This window comes from Loxodonta africana, chromosome 2, assembly GCF_030014295.1.
Source record: "Loxodonta africana isolate mLoxAfr1 chromosome 2, mLoxAfr1.hap2, whole genome shotgun sequence".
Classification (NCBI taxonomy): Eukaryota; Metazoa; Chordata; class Mammalia; order Proboscidea; family Elephantidae; genus Loxodonta; species Loxodonta africana.
In genome coordinates this window covers 198,597,346-198,615,474 of record NC_087343.1, presented here as the reverse complement: position 1 = coordinate 198,615,474, position 18,129 = coordinate 198,597,346, and the positions used below count along the sequence as shown (strand labels likewise).

The 18,129-nt window shown below is 43.4% G+C and overlaps 2 pseudogenes; both read left to right on the top strand.

Annotated features, from left to right (window-relative positions):
* Nucleotides 1-3,332: 3,332 nt before the first annotated feature.
* Nucleotides 3,333-6,029, top strand: LOC100666794 (splicing factor 3A subunit 1-like; annotated as a pseudogene).
* Nucleotides 6,030-6,602: 573 nt separating this feature from the next.
* Nucleotides 6,603-18,129, top strand: part of LOC111751619 (olfactory receptor 13F1-like) — a 37,587-nt pseudogene continuing 26,060 nt past the window's right edge.

The window sequence follows — 18,129 nt, the reverse complement described above, 5'->3', positions numbered from 1 at the left end:
TTATTGAACTACAGCTACATATGGAGCAGCTATATAATAATATTTTCTGGCAAAGTCACTCAAATATTATACCAGTTGTCATCTCATGAATGACATGAATGGAGTGTTTCCCATCTGGAGTTATAAAGGTACAAATACCATAGCCATTTACTAAAATATAAAATTACTCAGCACCTATTATGTGCTATTTATTTTACTTAAATACGCTAAGTCTAATTCTTAAAATAGTTCTATAAGGTGTATATTATAATTTCCCTTGGAATAATTAAATAAATAAAGATATAAAGAGGTTAACTAATGTTAGGCTTTTTTCAACTTTTCCAACTTTTACAAAATCTAAAGTTGCCTTACATGGCAAATTTAAATTTTATAATTTAGTCAAACTGTAGATGATAAGGCTTTAAGCTAAATTAAGTAAGCTTTACTTTGTTTCATCAAAACTGATTACGTAAGTATAGTCAGATAATGATTAAATAATAAAAAACCTCCATAGTCCATTTTATACTGAGCCCCATACATATGTAGACTTTGTTTTATTTTCTGCAATATTACATTAGTTCATTTAAAAATATTGCTCAAATACCATAATCATTACCATAATTCTAGCTAGTTTTAAATTAATGTCTACTTTTGATAGACTATTTGCTTGGGCAAATATGAAATTATTGCCACATTTTTATTTATTTATATTTTTGTACTTTAGATGAAGGCTTACAGAACAAACTAACTTCTCATTAAATAGTACACATATTTTTTTATGACATAGATTACCAACCCCACGACATGTCAACACTCTACCTTCTCAACCTTGAGTTCCCTATGACCAGCTTTCCTGTCCCCGCCTGCCTTCTAGTCCTTGCCCCTGGACTGGTGTGCTCCTTTAGTCTCATTTTGTTTTATGGGCTTAATCTTTGGCTGAAGGGTGAACCTCAGGAGTGACTTCGTTACCAAGCTAAAAGGGTATTCGGGGCCATACTCTCAGGATTTCTCCAGTTTCTATCAGGCCAGTAAGTCAGGTCTTTTTTTTGTGAATTAGAATTTTCTACATTTTTCTCCAGCTCTGTCTGGGACCCTCTATTGTGATCCCTGTCAGAACAGTCAGTGATGGTAGCCAGGCACCACCTAGTTGTACTAGACTCAGTCTGGTGGAGGCTGTGGTAGTTGTGGTCCATTTGTACTTTGGATTAATCTTCCCCTTGTGTCTTTATTTTTCTTTATTCTCCCTTGCTCCCAGTCGGTGAGACCAGTGGAGTATCTTAGATGGCAACTCACAAGCTTTTAAGACCCCAGACGCTACTCACCAAAGTAGAATGTAGAACGTTTTCTTTATAAACTATGTTATGCCAATTGAACTAGATATTCCCAGAGACCATGGTCCCCATGGGCTGATCCCGATCTTGATTCTCTTTCCCCCTCCTAAAGTTAGAGGAAGAGGTCTGAGAAGCCGACCATTTTTACAGAACTCCTTTGACTGTTGACTGCTGGGTCACTAGAGGACCCCCACTGATGTTCACCCCTGGGGCAGAAATTAACCTTTGGTTTTTGGAGGAGGGATGGGTCTGGACCATATGTCTTGTCTGTCAAATTCCAGGTGGAAGATCTCTACAAGGACCACTAATGGACAGGTGCGTGGATGTCAACACATCTCACGGGAACTTGACTGTTACGACTTCAGGGCTCAGAGGCTCTCTGCAGGGGAGCAAAATTGGAAGAATGTTCCTCCAGTAAATGCCTGTAAGGAAGTTTTATTTGAATACCAATGATAATACAAGCACGGTCTCATCTGTATTTTTGCTGTTGTACATGGGAAAGACCCTTAATGATTGGATTACTTTCAGAGTGAAAAGCCACCTAATTCCAAAGTTATGTAGAGGATAGGATTTCAGCCTTTTCTGTTTGACTAGAAACTACAGTCAGTTAGATTAAGAATTCAGGAATCATGGGTATGCATTTATAGAAATTCCACACTTCTTATTTTGCATTTGGGATTAGGGGACCTAGAAACCTTTAGAATCTCTGCCCTCCCTGTTCTCAGGCGCACCCTATCTCTGTGATCCAATCAAACACTAATTTAGTGCTTGTGTAAAATAATATGGCAGATGTAGTCGAAGTATCGTATCGTTGAGTTAATCAAGTGGGATAATGGCTCAATCATTTGCCTGAATCAATTGGGTGTGTAAGATATAAGTTCCCATCCTTTATAGTAGAGTAATCCACGACTGAGAGAGGACCATGTGCTCGTAGGGCATGGTTCCCTCCACAGGCTGACCTTCAAATAGTCCTGCAGGCTGTCCTGAGCCTTAGAGACTTGCAGCAGCTGAAGGGAGAGGAGACTAAAAGCTATTTCTCAGTCCTGAAACAGCACAGCTCAGAGAAGACCTAGAATCTACCCAAGCTCACCAAAACCAAAAATGAAACCCAGTGCCGTCGAGTCGATTCCGACTCATAGTGACCCTACAAGACAGAGTAGAACTGCGCCTAGCAGAATCAAACTGCCGACCCTTTGGTTAGCAGCCATAGCACTTAACCACTATGCCACCAGAGGAAATAAAAGTGATGAGTTTCAGTCTCAAATCATTTGCTTAAAAATCAAAGTCTTTGCATCAGCCTCGCCTCCTCTGAGATGACTAGCTCGGCCAGTGCCATCTCATAGCATCCATGCAGGTAGGTTGTCTTGATACAGCACTGCTCACTGACGCCAAGGCAAATTGGCAGCCCTGAGCATTACAGTCATGCCGGCTGACTAGTGCAGGCAGTGCCCCTGCCACTGCTCTGGGCTACAGAGCCGTAAGAGCTAACAGAAAGAGGATTCTCAATGGAGGGTTTTCCAAGCCAGTGACAGGAGTTATTTACTCTTCTCCAGTGATCAGAAACATGTTGAGACGATATCACATGTTGAACTGTGTCCCCCCAAAATGTCTGCCAACTTGGCTAGTCGTGATTCCCAGTATTATATGATTGTCTACCATTTTGTCATCTAGTGTGATTTCCCTATGTGTTGTAAATCCTATCACTATGATGTAATGAGATGGATTAGTGGCAGTTATGTTGATGAGATCTACAAGATTAGATAGTGTCTTAAGCCAATCTCTTTTGAGATATGAAAGAGAGAAGCGAGCAGAGAGACATGGGGACCTCATACCACCAAGAAAGCAGCACCAGGAGCTGAGGTTGGACCTGAGGTTCCTGCTGAGATGCTCCCAGACCAAAGGAAGACTGATGACCTTCCTCCAGAGCTGACAGAGAAAGAAAGCCTTACCCTGGAGCCGTCGCCCCAAATTTGCACTTCTAGCCTACTGGACTGTGAGAGAATAAACTTCTCTTTGTTAAAGCAATCCATTTGTGGTATTTCTGTTATAGCAGAACTAGGTGACTAAGACAGAAGACTTCCAACTTTATGGTCAGAAACAGGCCTGAGTTTGAAGCCAGGATACCTCAGAACGAAACCGGAAACACTAAGGTCAACTTTCTGAACTCCAAAGACACCATGACTACTACTACCTCAAGGTCAGCGAGTTCAAGGAAGGGAAGGCTCAGGAGTCCTCAGCTGGCATTCTCAAGGTCACGCGGCTGCCCCAGAAAGGCCACGCCCAGGTGATCCAAGGGGCCATTGTGCCCAAAAAGTCCCCTGCTAAGTTTGAGTTTATCTCAGGTCACCCCTGCGTCTCATCCTTGCACCTGGGTATGGTGAAGCTGACTGCTCTCTTTGTGGCCTGGAATATTTTTGACCCAGCTGTTACAGAAAACTGATGTGGACTTTCCCACTTGCAGCAGCACAGGCTATTCAACTACTTCATGAAGCTGGTGGAGCAGTGCACAAATCTTGATTTCACTCAAAGGCTTATATGCAAAGCTTAAAAAAAGCCGAAGTTTTGGATCAGGTGTGTTACCAAGTGGAGTGGGCCAAATTCCAGGAGCGTGAGAGGAAGGAGGAGAGAGAAGAGAGTAGCTTATGCTCAGATCAATTGGCATAGTTTTGTGGAGGCAGGACTAGTGGACTTCCAGCCCATTGAGCAAGGGAACTTCACTCCTCCCAACGCCACTGAGTGGCCAAATCCTCATTCAGGACTGCTATGAGAAGTTTCAGGAGAGTGGGGAGGAAAGATGGAGGTCAGGTCTGATCAGGAGGATGAGAAACAGAAGGCAGAGGATCCTCCTTCCCAGATTGACCAGGACAACCAAGTACACCTTCTCCTCACTTATCAACTCTCTCATTATCTGACATTTCACCCTTATTACAATAGTAAAAAATCTACTGTCTGATTATTTTGCACATTAACTATATATGTCTGACAGTAACAAATGCTAAAGTACAAGGTGGGAGTAATGCTGGCTTTGATGGTTAAGGTTATGTATCAATTTGGCTGGGCCATGAGTCTCAGTAGTTTGGCAGTTATATAATGATATAATTTGGCAGTTATGTAATGATGTAGTCATCCTCCATTTTGCGATCTGATGTGATCATCCTCCTTTTTTGCATAACACCAATTTTGCATAATGAGCTGATCTTCAGAATCTAAACTTGTCAATAAGTGAGGAGAGGGTATGTAAGACATGGATGAGGGTTCAGATGAGGAATAAGGGTAGAAAGTGCCCCCATCCCCAGAGACACCCCTGCCTCCACCTCTGCCATCAACTCCAGACCAAGTCATTGTCAGCAAGGACTATGACCCTAAACTTCCATACCACTGTCTCTAGTCCCTGCTCCAGATGAATATATTGTGTTCCTCATCACTGGGGAGAACATTCCTGCCAGCAAAATACAGAAACAGATGTGCATGGGACTTCTCAACCCCCCCTGGCTGGAATAGTGAGATTGCTCCATCCCAGAAAAGCAGAACGATAAAAAAGTGTATGTTCCAGGCCTGGATATCAAGAGCAGCTTCAAACAGTTGGTTGACTGCTTTGCTGACATTTTCAGTGTCAAGGAAACATCACTTGCTAAGTGGATTAGTAAGAAGGAGATCCAGAAGCCAGAGAAAAACGTGACCTGGGATGGCCACTCAGGCAGTGTGGCCTGGGTCCAGCAGGCTGCTCAGGCCAATATCATCCTCCAGGAGTAGACTGAAGCTATGCACAAGGCCAAGGGCCTGGCTCCAGAAAATGACACCAAAGAAAAGATTAGTCCCTGTAAGCCTGGTGAAATCCCCCAGTCCCCACCACCTCCATCCTAGGCTACCACATCCTTAGCTCAGCCCTGCCCATCATCTTGGTGCCCCGACTACCCAAAATGCTGCTTCCCAACCACACCACAAATGTGTCAGTAATGCCTGTCAAGCTTGGGCTCCCGATGGCATCTGTGTTTGGCCTGCCTCTAGGCTCAGTGATCACCCCCATGCCATCCATCATCTGCATGGCCAGGATCGATGTAGTGTGCATGCCTGCCTCAGCCCCTCCTCATGGCACCCCACCCACTACTCATGATTTAGCCAATAGCTTTTGTACCTGCTCTGCCTGTGGCACTCATCCCAGCTTTGGCCCCAATGCCCCCTGCCCATCCTCTACCTCCTATGAAAGATGGTCCTGCTTCCAAGAAACTGAAGGCAGAAGAGAACCTCATTCCCATGGAGGAGTTCTTGTGCAGAAACAAAGGTCCAGTGTCCATCAAAATACAGGTGCCCAAGATGCAGGAGAAGACAGAATGGAAACTGAGTGGGCAAGTGCTGATCGTCACCTTTCCCCTCACAGACCAGGCCTGTGATTCATGAACCTACAGGCATGCCTGTAGAGAAAGAGAATCTGAAGTACTAGAGCATATTCATCAAGGAATACAACTCCCTAGTTTACTCCAACAAGGCCAATGATGCCATCATCCACCTAACCCTCAAAGAGAGATGGGAGGAAGAAGCAGAAGAGAGAAACCTGCTCTCAGGTCCCAGCCACTGCTCTAGAAGGAGTTCAGTGGAGATGAGATTCTGTTAGCCATTGTGAGTTCCCTGGAGAAGGAGCATGTGGACCTGCTGAGTGCTGCTTATCATTTCATGAGCAAGGTCAGTGCTTCCCTCACCAGCACTGCAGTGGTCCCAGAGACAGCCCAGGGAACTGCATCCATTGATACTTGGCTACCAGTGTGTGAAGAAGGACTGCATGGGGCTCCATGCAAATAGAGGCCACCTCAACCTGTGGTTGCACTGTGACCTGGCACCAGGGACCTGCAGAAGTTTATCCAGCTCTGCAAGGAGAATTACGATGATGGCACCACCTTCCACAGATGCATTAGGAACTTTTTGATCCAAGGAGGTGATCCCATAGACACAAACACAAATGGGGAGTTACACTGGGGAAAACCTTTCAGAGATGAGTTCTAGCCCCACCTCTAGCACACGAGTCAGGGAGTCTTCAGCATGGCTAACTCAGAGCCAACAATAAACATGTCTCAGTTCTTTAACACCTTTTGCTCCTGTGCCTACCTGGACAGGAAGCACATCATTTTGGGTGGGCTCTTGGGGGTTTGACACACTGACAGCCATGAAGAATGTGGAAAGTGACCCCACAATTGACGGCCCTAAGGAAAAAATTCACATGGACTCTACCATGGTATTTGTGAACCCCCCTTTTTTAATGAAGAGGCTGATGCTCAGATCACTAAGTAGAGGAAGAAGATGCAGATTGAAGAACAGGCCCTAGAGCCACAAGAAGATAGGATCACCGGAGCTGGAGAGCCCAAGCCCCGAGCATTTGGCCAAGAGTTGGGCTGGTACATCGTTCTGGCAGGAGTGAAACGTATGGCAGAGGTGGAACCATCAGGCAATGCAGCTGGACCTGTGACCAAGAAAAATGCCAGCCAAGGTTTTGAGGACTTCAGCTCCAGGTAGCATACAGTAGAAGGGCAAAACTGCAAAAGCAAGTAGTGGAAGTAAAGACAGTCTGCTTTGGAAATAGTGGATTCTATATGGTACACACTGGACAAGAAGAGAAGCTTTCCTGACATGAACCTTTATATCCAAGGGGAGGCTGTACTGAAGCCCTGGGCATAGACATTGTCTAGTCCCTTAGTCTGAGAGGACAGAGTCACTTGAAAAGTGGTATTTAAAATGAGGCTTTTTTTTTTTTTTTAACCACTGAAAGCTCTATTTTAACCCTGAAACAGATTGTCTGCAGAGAATCCAAGGACTGCGATTGTTCCCAAAATAATGAAGACTTTTAGGCTCCAGTGTGAGCACCTCGTGCTGCGAGGTTGGACTCTACTGCTGGAAGGGCGTTCAGGTTGCAAAGGGGCTTCTCATCAGGTTCCAACTAAACCTCCATTTTCTGTGCCCTTGCTCTCCCTGCCTTGCCTTGGATTTCTTAAGTACCTGATGAAGTCATCAGGTAAATTAAAGGATCTTAAGAAAATCCAATTTCTGATCCATTGTCTTATCTGACAGAAGACCTCAAGAGTAAGTTAAAATATATATATGTACACACACACGTGTGTGTACATATTTAACAAAACTAAAACAAATTTCTAAAATAAATATAATGTGGTAATTTAATGTAATTTAAAAAAAAAATAAGTCTATAATCCTGGCATCACTTTATTTAAACAGATTTCACTGGATTAAGATAAAGAAACAGTAACACCTTTTTTTTTTTAGTTTTGTTTCTTTAAACCTCTATATTTAGTTATTGCCCACCCACATACTGAATGAACCCTCTATTACTTTAAAAAAATATTTTATACATTCAATTTTAGAAAACTAAACATGGTTATTGGAAAGAAATGATTAGGACTACATTCACTGTGGAGACATTCTCCATGTCAGTATGTAGATCTATCTCATTTTTAAATACTGCAGAGCTTTCCATTGTCTAGGTTGTTACTTATGATCCCACTTTATTTTTTCAACAACATACTTGCAGTTTTATCTCTGTGTTAAATGTTAACAAATTGATGATTCAAATGCATTCTCAGATTAGTATTTTTATTACAAAATACACAAATGCCTTTTCCTTTAAATTGTACCTTACCTTCCTTGTCTGTTTTTACATAACCCTTCACACTCTCCACCTCTTTAGCTTAAGAACCAAGAGTGTCATATTGACAGGTCCCACAGGACAGCCATAGCATAAGAGGATGAGGCAAACAACCAGGAAATGAGAAGTGGGAACGTGGCTGCTCCAGCCACCAGTCCAGGAATTCCCAGTCCCCTAGATGAAGGGCCCCAAATAACACTCCCCTGCCTCAGCTTAGACCCCTCTCCAAGTGGTGGCCTTGTCCTGTGCACTGGGACTGGCTTCTGCCATTTGAACCTACACTCCCATTCTAGCACAGTGATATTCCCTGCCTGAAAATGTTTCAATGGCCCCTTTGTCCTTCACTCTTCAATCTTATCCCCTTCATCTGCCTCTCAGCCAGTGGTTTCAGTAACAGTGCCATAAATTCTTTCCCACCTTTCTGTCATCTTGTTGTTCTCCACAAAATATTTCTTTGTCACTAAGGAGTCTGTAATGACTCCCTTTTCACTATTTATAAAACTCTTCCAATTATCCTCCAGGGCATACCACAAACTACTGTTGGTTCTCACATGCACCCATGCTTTCTGACATCTTAACTGACCTCTTTTCTGTTGACAGTGATTTCCGCACAGGAACACGAATATCACTGTATACCCACTCTAACCTCAATTATTCTTCCCCAGTCCCTTCTCCTATTTGCAGATTTCCTTGAATTCAAAGTTTCTGGCTGTGTAAACACTCAAGAATTGTATGTTGGTATTTGTCATGAATTGAATTGTGTCCCCCTAAAATATGTATATCAGTTTGACTGGGCCATGATTCCCAGTATTGTGTGATTGTCTACCATTTTGTCATCTGATGTGATTTTCCTGTATGTTGTAAATCCTGTCTCTATGACGTTAATGAGATGAGATTAGTGGCGGTTACATTAATGAGGCAGGACTCAATCTACAAGATTAAATCTTGTCTTAAGCGAATCTCTTTTGAGATATAAAAGACAGTAGCGAGCAGAAAGACATGGAGACCTCATACCACCAAGAAACAAGAGCCAGGAGAGTAGTGTGTCCTTTGGACTTAAAGTGCTGCACTGAGGAGCTCTTGGACCAGGGAAAGATTGATGACAAGGACCTTCCTTCAGAGCCAACAGAGAGAGAAAGACTGCTCCTGGATCTGACGCCTGAATTCAGATTTCTAGCGTACTAGACTGTGAGAGAATAAATTTCTCTTTGTTAAAGCCATCGATTTGTGGTATTTCTGTTATAGCAGCACTAGATAACTAAGACAGTAGTGAAACAATTTCTTTTAAAATTGGAGATTTTCCATCTGCTTACAAGTTTCCTCTGGTATCCTTGATAGGGTAAGCAGCAGTAAACCATCATGATATTCACTTTCCTTAAAACTCATAATCCGGTAGTCAAGTGTATAGAGACCAAAGTTTTTATGTTTTGGTATAGCACGTATAGGGAGGGGACTAGGGGAACTAATTGCTTAGTGGACACTGAGCGTCTCTTAAGGGTTTGATAAGGTCAAAGTGAATGTAGAACTTCTTATTTTCCTGCTGAATAAGATATTCTGTGGAAAGCAAAGTCCCTGTAGAAATTTCATGGATTTTGTATTACCTGGATAGGGAAATGCATTTGTTTAATATTTTTTATTTTTAAACATGATTGAAATCACTGCTTATAAATGTGTGGTTTTTTTAAAGACAAAAACTGTTCCAAAGAATCTATCCATGTGCCTTTTTGATAATTTGACAGTACAGTAGAATGATACACAAAATGAATTAATGTAAACATTTCCACACTATACTGTGATATAAGTATTCTGATTTAAAACCTTGAACATTTTGTGATCTCTTTTGCTTCTAAAGTAGGAAGAAAATTAATTTAGCTGACTTGGGACAAATGTGTAAACCTATTTTCCCATGAAAGATTTTTAAATGTCCCACTTAATGTAATTCTTCATAAATTTTTTTTTTAATCTGTGGAGAAATGGAAACCTAATTATTTGCAATGAATTATTTAGACAGATACTTCTAAGCTCTGTCTCCTGAGAATCGTCAATTTTAAAGAGAACTTTTATGCAATTCAAAGTTTTTATAAGTAATCAAACATGACGATACAATAATACTTTCTGTATTAAAGCATATATTTTGTGTGATTTATTTCTACTAAATGAAACTGCACTACTGCCTCATGGTAAGGGCTCTTGTGCCTAGAGCCTTCAAATGATGAACACCATGGACAGCACTCATAGGCCCCCACTTTCACCCTCACAGGTTATTTGAATACTCCAGTTGTGCCTCTCAATTTTTTGTAATGCAGTAAAACCAGTATCTAGATGGTTTTTACATGTATTCTTTGGAAATTGTTTTATGTAAAATAAATTCTAATTATATTAAAAAAATTGATCAATATTCAACCATTTCAACATGAAACATATGATCTAGAACTGCTAGTACTGAGGGAAGAAATCCAAGCTGCACTGAAGGCATTACTGAAAAATAAGGCTCCAGGAATTTATTGAATGCCGGTTGAAATACACATGGTGAGCAACGCCGGAAGTGCTCATGTGTCTTTTTCAAGAAATTTGGAAGACAGTAAGAGATCCATATTTGTGCCCATTTCAAAGAAAGGAAATCAAACATAATGTGGAAATTATCAAACAATATCATTAATGTCACAGGCTAGCAAAATTCTCCTGACAATAATTCAAACATGACTGCAGCAGTAGAACAGCAGGGAGTTACCAGAAGTTCAAGACAGATTCAGAAGAGGATGTAGAATGAGGGATATCATTGCTAACTTCAGATGGATCTTTGCTGAAAGCAGAGAACACCAGAAAGATGCTTACCTGTGTTTTATTGACTACACAGAGACATTTAACTGTGTGGATCATAGCAAATCATGGATAACATTACCAAGAATGGAAATTCCAGAACACTTGTGTTCATGCAGAACCTGTACATGAATCAAGAGGTGGTTGTTTGAACAGAATAAGGGAATGCTAGTTGAGAGGTTTAAAATTGGAAAAAGTATGTGCCAGGGTTGTATCCTGTAGCCTTACTTTTCAATTTGTGTGCTAAACAAATAATCTGTGAAACTGGACTATATGAAGGAGAATGCATCATCAGGGTTGGAGGAAGACTCATTAACAACCTGTAATATGCAGAGGATACAAACCTACCTGCCAGAAATGAAGCTGATTTGAAGCACTTATGGATGAAGGTGAAAGACTACAACATTCAGTACGGATTACACCTGAAGTTGAAGAAAAGAGAAATCCTAACAACTGTATTAATAAGCAACATGATGCTAAATGGGGAGAAAATTGAAGTTGCCAAGATTTCATTCTACTTGGATCGAGCTGCAGTGAAGTAACCAAATGGCATGTTGCATTGGGAAAATCTGCTGCAAAAGATGTCTTTCAAGTGTTGAAAAGCAAAGATGTTAGCTAAGGTGTTACTGACCCAAATAATGGTGTTTTAAATCACCTCATATGCATGAAAGAGCTGGACAATGAAAAAAGACAAAAGAGGAATAGACACATATGAATTGTGGTATTGCTGAAGAATATTGAATATACAATAGGTTTCCAGAAGAATGAACACATCAGTCTTAGAAAAACCAGAATGCTCCTTAGACGTGGGGATGCGGAGACTTCATCTTGCTTACTTTATGCATTTTATCAGGAAAGGTCAACTGGTAGAAAATAACATCATATATGGTAAAGTAAAAGTTCAGGGAATGAATAAAATGCTCAGTGAAATGGATTGACACAATAACTTTAATTATGGGCTAAAACATCAAAGATCAGTGGCACAGGATCAGACAAAGTTTCATCCCATTGAAACCAAACCAAACCCAGTGCTGTCGAGTCAATTCCAACTCATAGCAACCCTACAGGACAGAGTAGAACTGCCCCGTAGAGTTTCCAAGGAGCACTTGGTGGATTTGAACTGCCAACCCTTTGTTTAGCAGCCTTAGCACTTAACCACTACACCACTGGGATTTCCTTTCATTCCATCATACAGTACATAAGGTCGCCATCAGATGGAGCCCACAAGACGGCAACTAACAGAGAAACAGGCTCATTTGTAGAAATGTTTTTATTACCCACTCACTTTACAGTTGGAAAAAGGGAACACAGCATTCCTTGAATTCACTGCCCTAGTTGAAACTCTAGCGCACCCTGTTCCAGTGATTAAATTGAACTCTACTGTAGGAGTTGTTGTGGAAGGACTTAATAAAGTCACAAATCAGTTTACCTTGATTTAATCAATGGGTTTGACTCAATCACCTCCAATGCTATTTAAACCCCTATGTGGTTTAGATACTGTGCACAGCAGACAGGACCAGACACACCTATTCACTTGGGTCCTCCTTACTCCCCTGAACTGTAGAGTTCAGACTAAATTCTACCTCTCTGTTGGCCCTGGATTAGGCCCTGGCTGCTGAGAACAGGATCACAGGAGAAAATTCAGGAATACAAGTAGAAGTAAGTTGAAAGGGCCTCACTCTCTGTGTTTTTCTGTGTGGATGGCTGGAAAATGTATCTAACTCTTTAATGGATTCAGAAACAAGTCATTAATTAAGAGATTGCCTTCTACTTAAATATATTTGTTTTCTTTTATTTTTTAATTAGAAACTGACACTTCAGAATGAAATTACTATAAACCCCAAGGAAATAAAGGAGAAAACTACAGACCAGTAAAACCCTCAGGCAACAACATTCTCAGAGCCATTTTCTGTAACTTTCTGTTCCACCTCAGTCATCTTCAAGAGTCTAAATTGCTCATCTCAGCTCCCAAATAGGAGCTGCTCTAGGGTTGAGGGAACCTATGCCTCAGCATTCCTGGGAACCCTTTTCCCCTGCCACAGATCCCTGGTGACCTGTAAGATAAAAGGTTCTCACCAGGGGGTGGGATGAGAACCCTACATCAGGAGAGCCCTCTCAGGCCACAACTGTACCATCTAAGACCTGTCCATATTCTCTGAAATGACAGTATGATTTGGCCATAAGAAATCAGGTAGATGCTGAATTGCTGAATTTCTCATTTATGGTTTTATCATCTCCCACTCACTTACAGTCATAATCAAGGCCTGTAAGTATAGAGGGAGGGTCTGTTAAATGTACATGTGAGTTATGCCAAAGTCCATTCACATTCCTGTGTCTCTTTCAGGCCAGTTGATTAAATCTTGGAGTAACCCAGAAATCCAGAACTTTCTAAAAGAATGGGAATTTCTGGAACATAAGGTGAACCCGTAGATGAGGAACAGGAATTGAGTGCTATCAAAAGCAATTGCCAAGGAGCTCAAGCACAGGGGCATAAAGAAAAGCCGATGTCTATGTTTCCGCATGCTGACAAGCCTCCAGCACCTACACTGGACTTTTCATAAGGGCAACCAGAGGCCAAAGAGTGAACCTTTGGCTTGTCCTTTTAGAATGGTCCTACAGAGGATCCTGGACTATAAAAGGGACAATGAAGTATCTTCAAGTTTGTCTCTTCTATATTCATCTTTATGGTCCTTTACTGAGTGGATTAAGATGGCATTGAACATTAAAGAGTACCCTGAGCAGGGCAGAGAATGAGGGGATGGGCCTTATCCGTAGGTTCCCTCTGCTTATCAGCACAATGGACCTGCAACCCTGAGGCATTTGGAAGAAAACTATGAGCCAGCCTCCACTCCTGTTTGCTCTTTAGCAACATGTGCATTTAACCAGTGACACTGAAGGACTTTGCCCCTGGACATATTCAGACGGCATAGCCTCTGGGGCAGGACAGATGATAGGCAAATATTCACAGAGAGCTTTGGTGATGTCCTCATGAGCTTTCAATGTGCCTTTCTCTGTCTTAGGTCCTGCCTATACAGTTGTGGCCAACCTCTCACCTCCAGATCACCTCCAGGAGTGGCCCATCCACAGATCCTTTGAAAAACTGCTGTCGGCACCCTCACATGTGATCTATGGAGAAGATCATCAGGTACCCAAATGGAAACCCTGGAGCAGGAGTCTTTCATGGTTATCTTCATGCTCATTTCCTGAGTTTCTTCCAGCTGACTCCACTTTCCAGTACTACCTGACCCCAGTATTTCTGCCCAGTCCTGCACCATCCTCACAATCATTGCTATGTTTGAGCCCATTGTTGCAGCCACTGTATCAATCCATCTTGTTGAGGGTCTTACTTTTTTTCACTGATCCTCTACCTTACCAAACATGATGTCCTTTGACAGGGACTGGTCGTTTCTGATAAAGTGTCCAAAGTACGTGAGAAAAAGTCTTGCTATCCTCACTTCCAAGGAGCACTTGGGCTATACTTCTTCCAAGACAGATCTGTTCATTCTTCTGGTGGTCTATGGTATATTCAATATTCTTTGCCAGTCCCATAATTCAATTCTTCTTTGGCCTTGCTTATTCATTGTCCAGTTTTCCCATGCATCTGAGGTGATTGAAAATACCATGGATTGGGTCAGGTGCACTTTAGTCCTCAAAGTGACATCTTTGGCTTTTAACACTTTAAAGGGGTCTTTTGCAGCAGATTTGCCCATGCAGTAAGTTGTTTGATTTAGTGACTGCTGCTTTCATGGGAGATGATTGTGGGTCCAAGTAAAAAAAGAAATCCTTGACAACTTCAGTCTTTTGTCCATTTACCTGATATTGCTTATTGGTCCAGTTGTGAGGATTTTTGTTTTCTTTATGTTGAAGTGTAATCCATACTGATGGCTGTAGTCTTTGATCTTCGTCAGTAAGTGCTTCAAGTCTTCTTCGCTTTCAACAGGGAAGATTGTGCATTTGCATATCGCAGCTTGTTAATGAGTCTTCCTCCAATCGTGTTGCCACATTCTTCTTCATATTGTACAGCTTCTTGGGTTATTTGCTCAGCATGCAGATTGAATAAATATGGTAAAAGGATATAACCCTGATGCACACCTTTCCTGATATTAAGCCTTTGTTCTGTTTGAATGACTGCCTCTTGGTTTATGAACATGAGCACAATTAAAGGTAAAAGAGGAAAGCCCAGGTCACCAGGACCTGATACTGGCCAGAGAGAGCTTGAGTGCAGAGAGGAGCCTTTTGATTTCTCTTTCATTATGCTGGAGCTTTCCTCCTAGAAACCCTTAAAGGGGGATTAGGTGAAAAAGTCAGCACTTACTGGTAAGCACCCTCTCCTGGGTCTCAGACTGAGAATGAGGTCTCCACCGTTCCATCTCCTCAGCTCCACCAGGCACTTACCCTCCTGCAATAACCTAGTCCCTTTTTCCAGCATGGGCCCCTTTCAGGCAATACAGCCTGGGGCTGAGGCTGCTGTGTCCAGCTCCCCTACAATGTGTCTTCCATTGCAAACTTCTAGTTCACATCCATCTGCGGCCCCCTGCATATCTGTGAGTTCCTTGTAGCCAGGGCAGGGTTAAATGCCTTGAGAACTGGTACCCCTACAGGTCTGAGGAATGCAGCTCCCAGGACCTGAATGCAGTGTCACATGTGCAGGAAGAAGGCTTGAGCACCAAGTCTTGCTGGAGTGAGGCTCTCTGCTTCCTGGCCCCATTCCAGCTATGCTGCCAGGGGCCAAGTGAATGTCTGGGTTCCAGCTGCACTTCTTCTATCCATCCAATTCTGCTTCTGCTGGTAGCACCTGTCTGGCCCTAACCTTTGTAGCCCCTGCCAGCAGAGCTGTAGTTCTGCACATCCTGAGGCTCAGGCCCCTCCACTGTATGGTCCAGGGCCCAGGAAGGAATGCATTACTCCAGGTCCTTGATGATTATACCTGAGCACCTTTGGACATCATTCCAGATCACTAGAAGGATTCTGGTTAGGGCTGCCAGGCTTAGGCTGCTGTGGTCAGGGTGGCATATGGACTTATTTACTGTCACTATGGAGACACCCACTTGAACCCAAGGGTGAGGCTTTGGAAAAGACCCTGTCAGGGCCAGAAAAATAGTAGGGGATAGGCAGGCCCACCAGCAGGATTTCAAAAGCCCTTCTGGTTGGCATTTGAGACTCAGGATCCAACTGTTGGAAAGACCACTTGAATTCAGCAACCTCTGGACAAAGCTTCGTTGGTGGATGCCCTGGGTTAAGTGCAGCAGCTCTCTTCCACAGGGCTTGAGGATAGTGTACAAGTTGTCCTCACTCAGCAGCTTCTCTTTCTCTCGCACTCCATTCTCCTCCTCTGTCTGCTAGGGGATATATCCTTATCCTATCCCTGAGACGGATTTCAGGCAAGATCAGTGGAAATGAGGCCTGGAGCTGCAATAGGGAAAGGCCTGTGGTGGAGTAGGTCACCCTGGAGCAGGGAGTTGGAAAGTGACTGTCTAATTGGTTTCCAAGGGCAGGAATCCAGGTGTGACAGCAGAGCATGAGTTCCCTTGTCCCTGTGTGAGGAATACAGTTCTCAACCTCAGATGAAGAAGGGCAAGGAGCAAAGTCCAGGCCACCAGGGCTGGGGGTTCACCAAAGAGAGCCTGTGCACAGAGAACTGTCCCACAAGCACCCTCTCAGTTGCTGGATACTTCCTCCCAGAAACCTTGCCAAGCAGACTAGACAGAAAGACTCTACTTGTACCAGTGAGAGGCATCTCCTGGGTCTCAGGCTCAGAGCTGGGTCTCCATCCTTTCATACCCTCAACCCCACAACACACCGGACACACATCCTCGCCAATTCATTCTTTCCTCTGCCTTCCCCATCTATGCAAATTAGCTGGGATCTGGGGCTGCCATGTCCAGCTCCCTCCAATGAGTCTTCCATTGTCAACCTCCAGTCTAAAGCCATCTGTGGCCTACCTTATATCTGTAAGTTCTGTGTGTTGTTGTTGTTGGGTGCTGTTGAGTAGATTACAACTCATGGCGACCCTATGTACCACAGAATGAAACACTGCTTGGTCCTGTGCCATCCTCACAATTGTTGTTTGCTTAATCCCATTTTTCCTTGTACCCGGAGCAAAATGAGATGCCTTGAGAACTTGAAACTCTAGGTCTTGCTGACCATGGAGCTCTCTGGGTCCTGGCATAGTCCCTGTTTGGCTGCCTTGGACATTGTGAACGTCTAGGCTCCAGTTGCACTTCTCCAGTTCATCTGATTGTGCTTCTGCCAGTAGCACCCACCTGGTCCTAACTTTTGTACCCTCTGCCTGCAGAATCACATGTCATGGCATCCTGAGAGCCAAGACACCCCAAGTAGGGTCAGGAGCCCTGGATGTACTCGGGTACTAGAAATCATTGATTACACCTATGCAGCTAGCTATAGGCATCATTCCGTATCACAGGAACGATACGAGTGTAGGCTGCCAGACCCAAGCTGCTGTGGCCAGGGTGGCTCCTGGATTTGTTTACTGAACTTGTTTATCGTCACCATGGAGACAGCCTTGTGACACCTTGGGTAGGGCTTCAGAAGGGGTGTGATCGAGGCTAGTATACTGGCAGGTCTACCAGGGAGATTCCAAAAGCCCTTCTGGTTGGCCTTTGAATCTCAGCATCAAACTATGGGCCAGGCCACTTGTTTCAGCAACCTCTGGAGAAAGCTACACAGGTAGGAGTTCAGGATTTCTAGAAGGGTGTGGCACAGCAGCCCTCTCCCACGTGGCATGAAGATGGCAGGCAAGTTGTCTTCAACAATTTCTCTCTCTCTCCCCCTCTCTCTTTGTCTGCTGATGGACAAATCCTTATCCTACTTCTGAGACAGAACACTTGCAGGATTGATGGAGATGGAGGTGGGAGCTGGAATGGAGTAGGGCTTTGGCTGAGTAGATTGCTCTGGGCCAGAGAAAGGGAGGGCGACTGTATAGTGGGTTCCAAGGCAGGAGTTCAGATGGTTGAGCAGTGCTTGGGTTCTTAGGTCTCTTCGAGAGGAGTCCAGGGTCTCACACCATGAATGGAGAAGGGCAAGGAGGAAGGTCAGGCTGCAAGGGCCTGACCCTGGCCAGAGAAAGCCAGAGAACAGTGAGGAGCCCTACAAGCTCCTGCTCCTTCTGCTAGTTCCTTCTTTCCAATAACGCTTTCAATTCAAGGAGGCAGAAAATGTCCACGATACCTGCCGGTGCCTTCTCCTAGCTCTCAGGCTTAGAATTGTGTTTCTGTCATTTCATCTCCTCAGCCCTGCAACCCATCAGCTCTTCCACCATAGCTGATTTATCCTTTCCACCACAGGCCTCATCCATGCAACTTAATTGGGGCCTGGTGCTGCCATGTTCAGCTC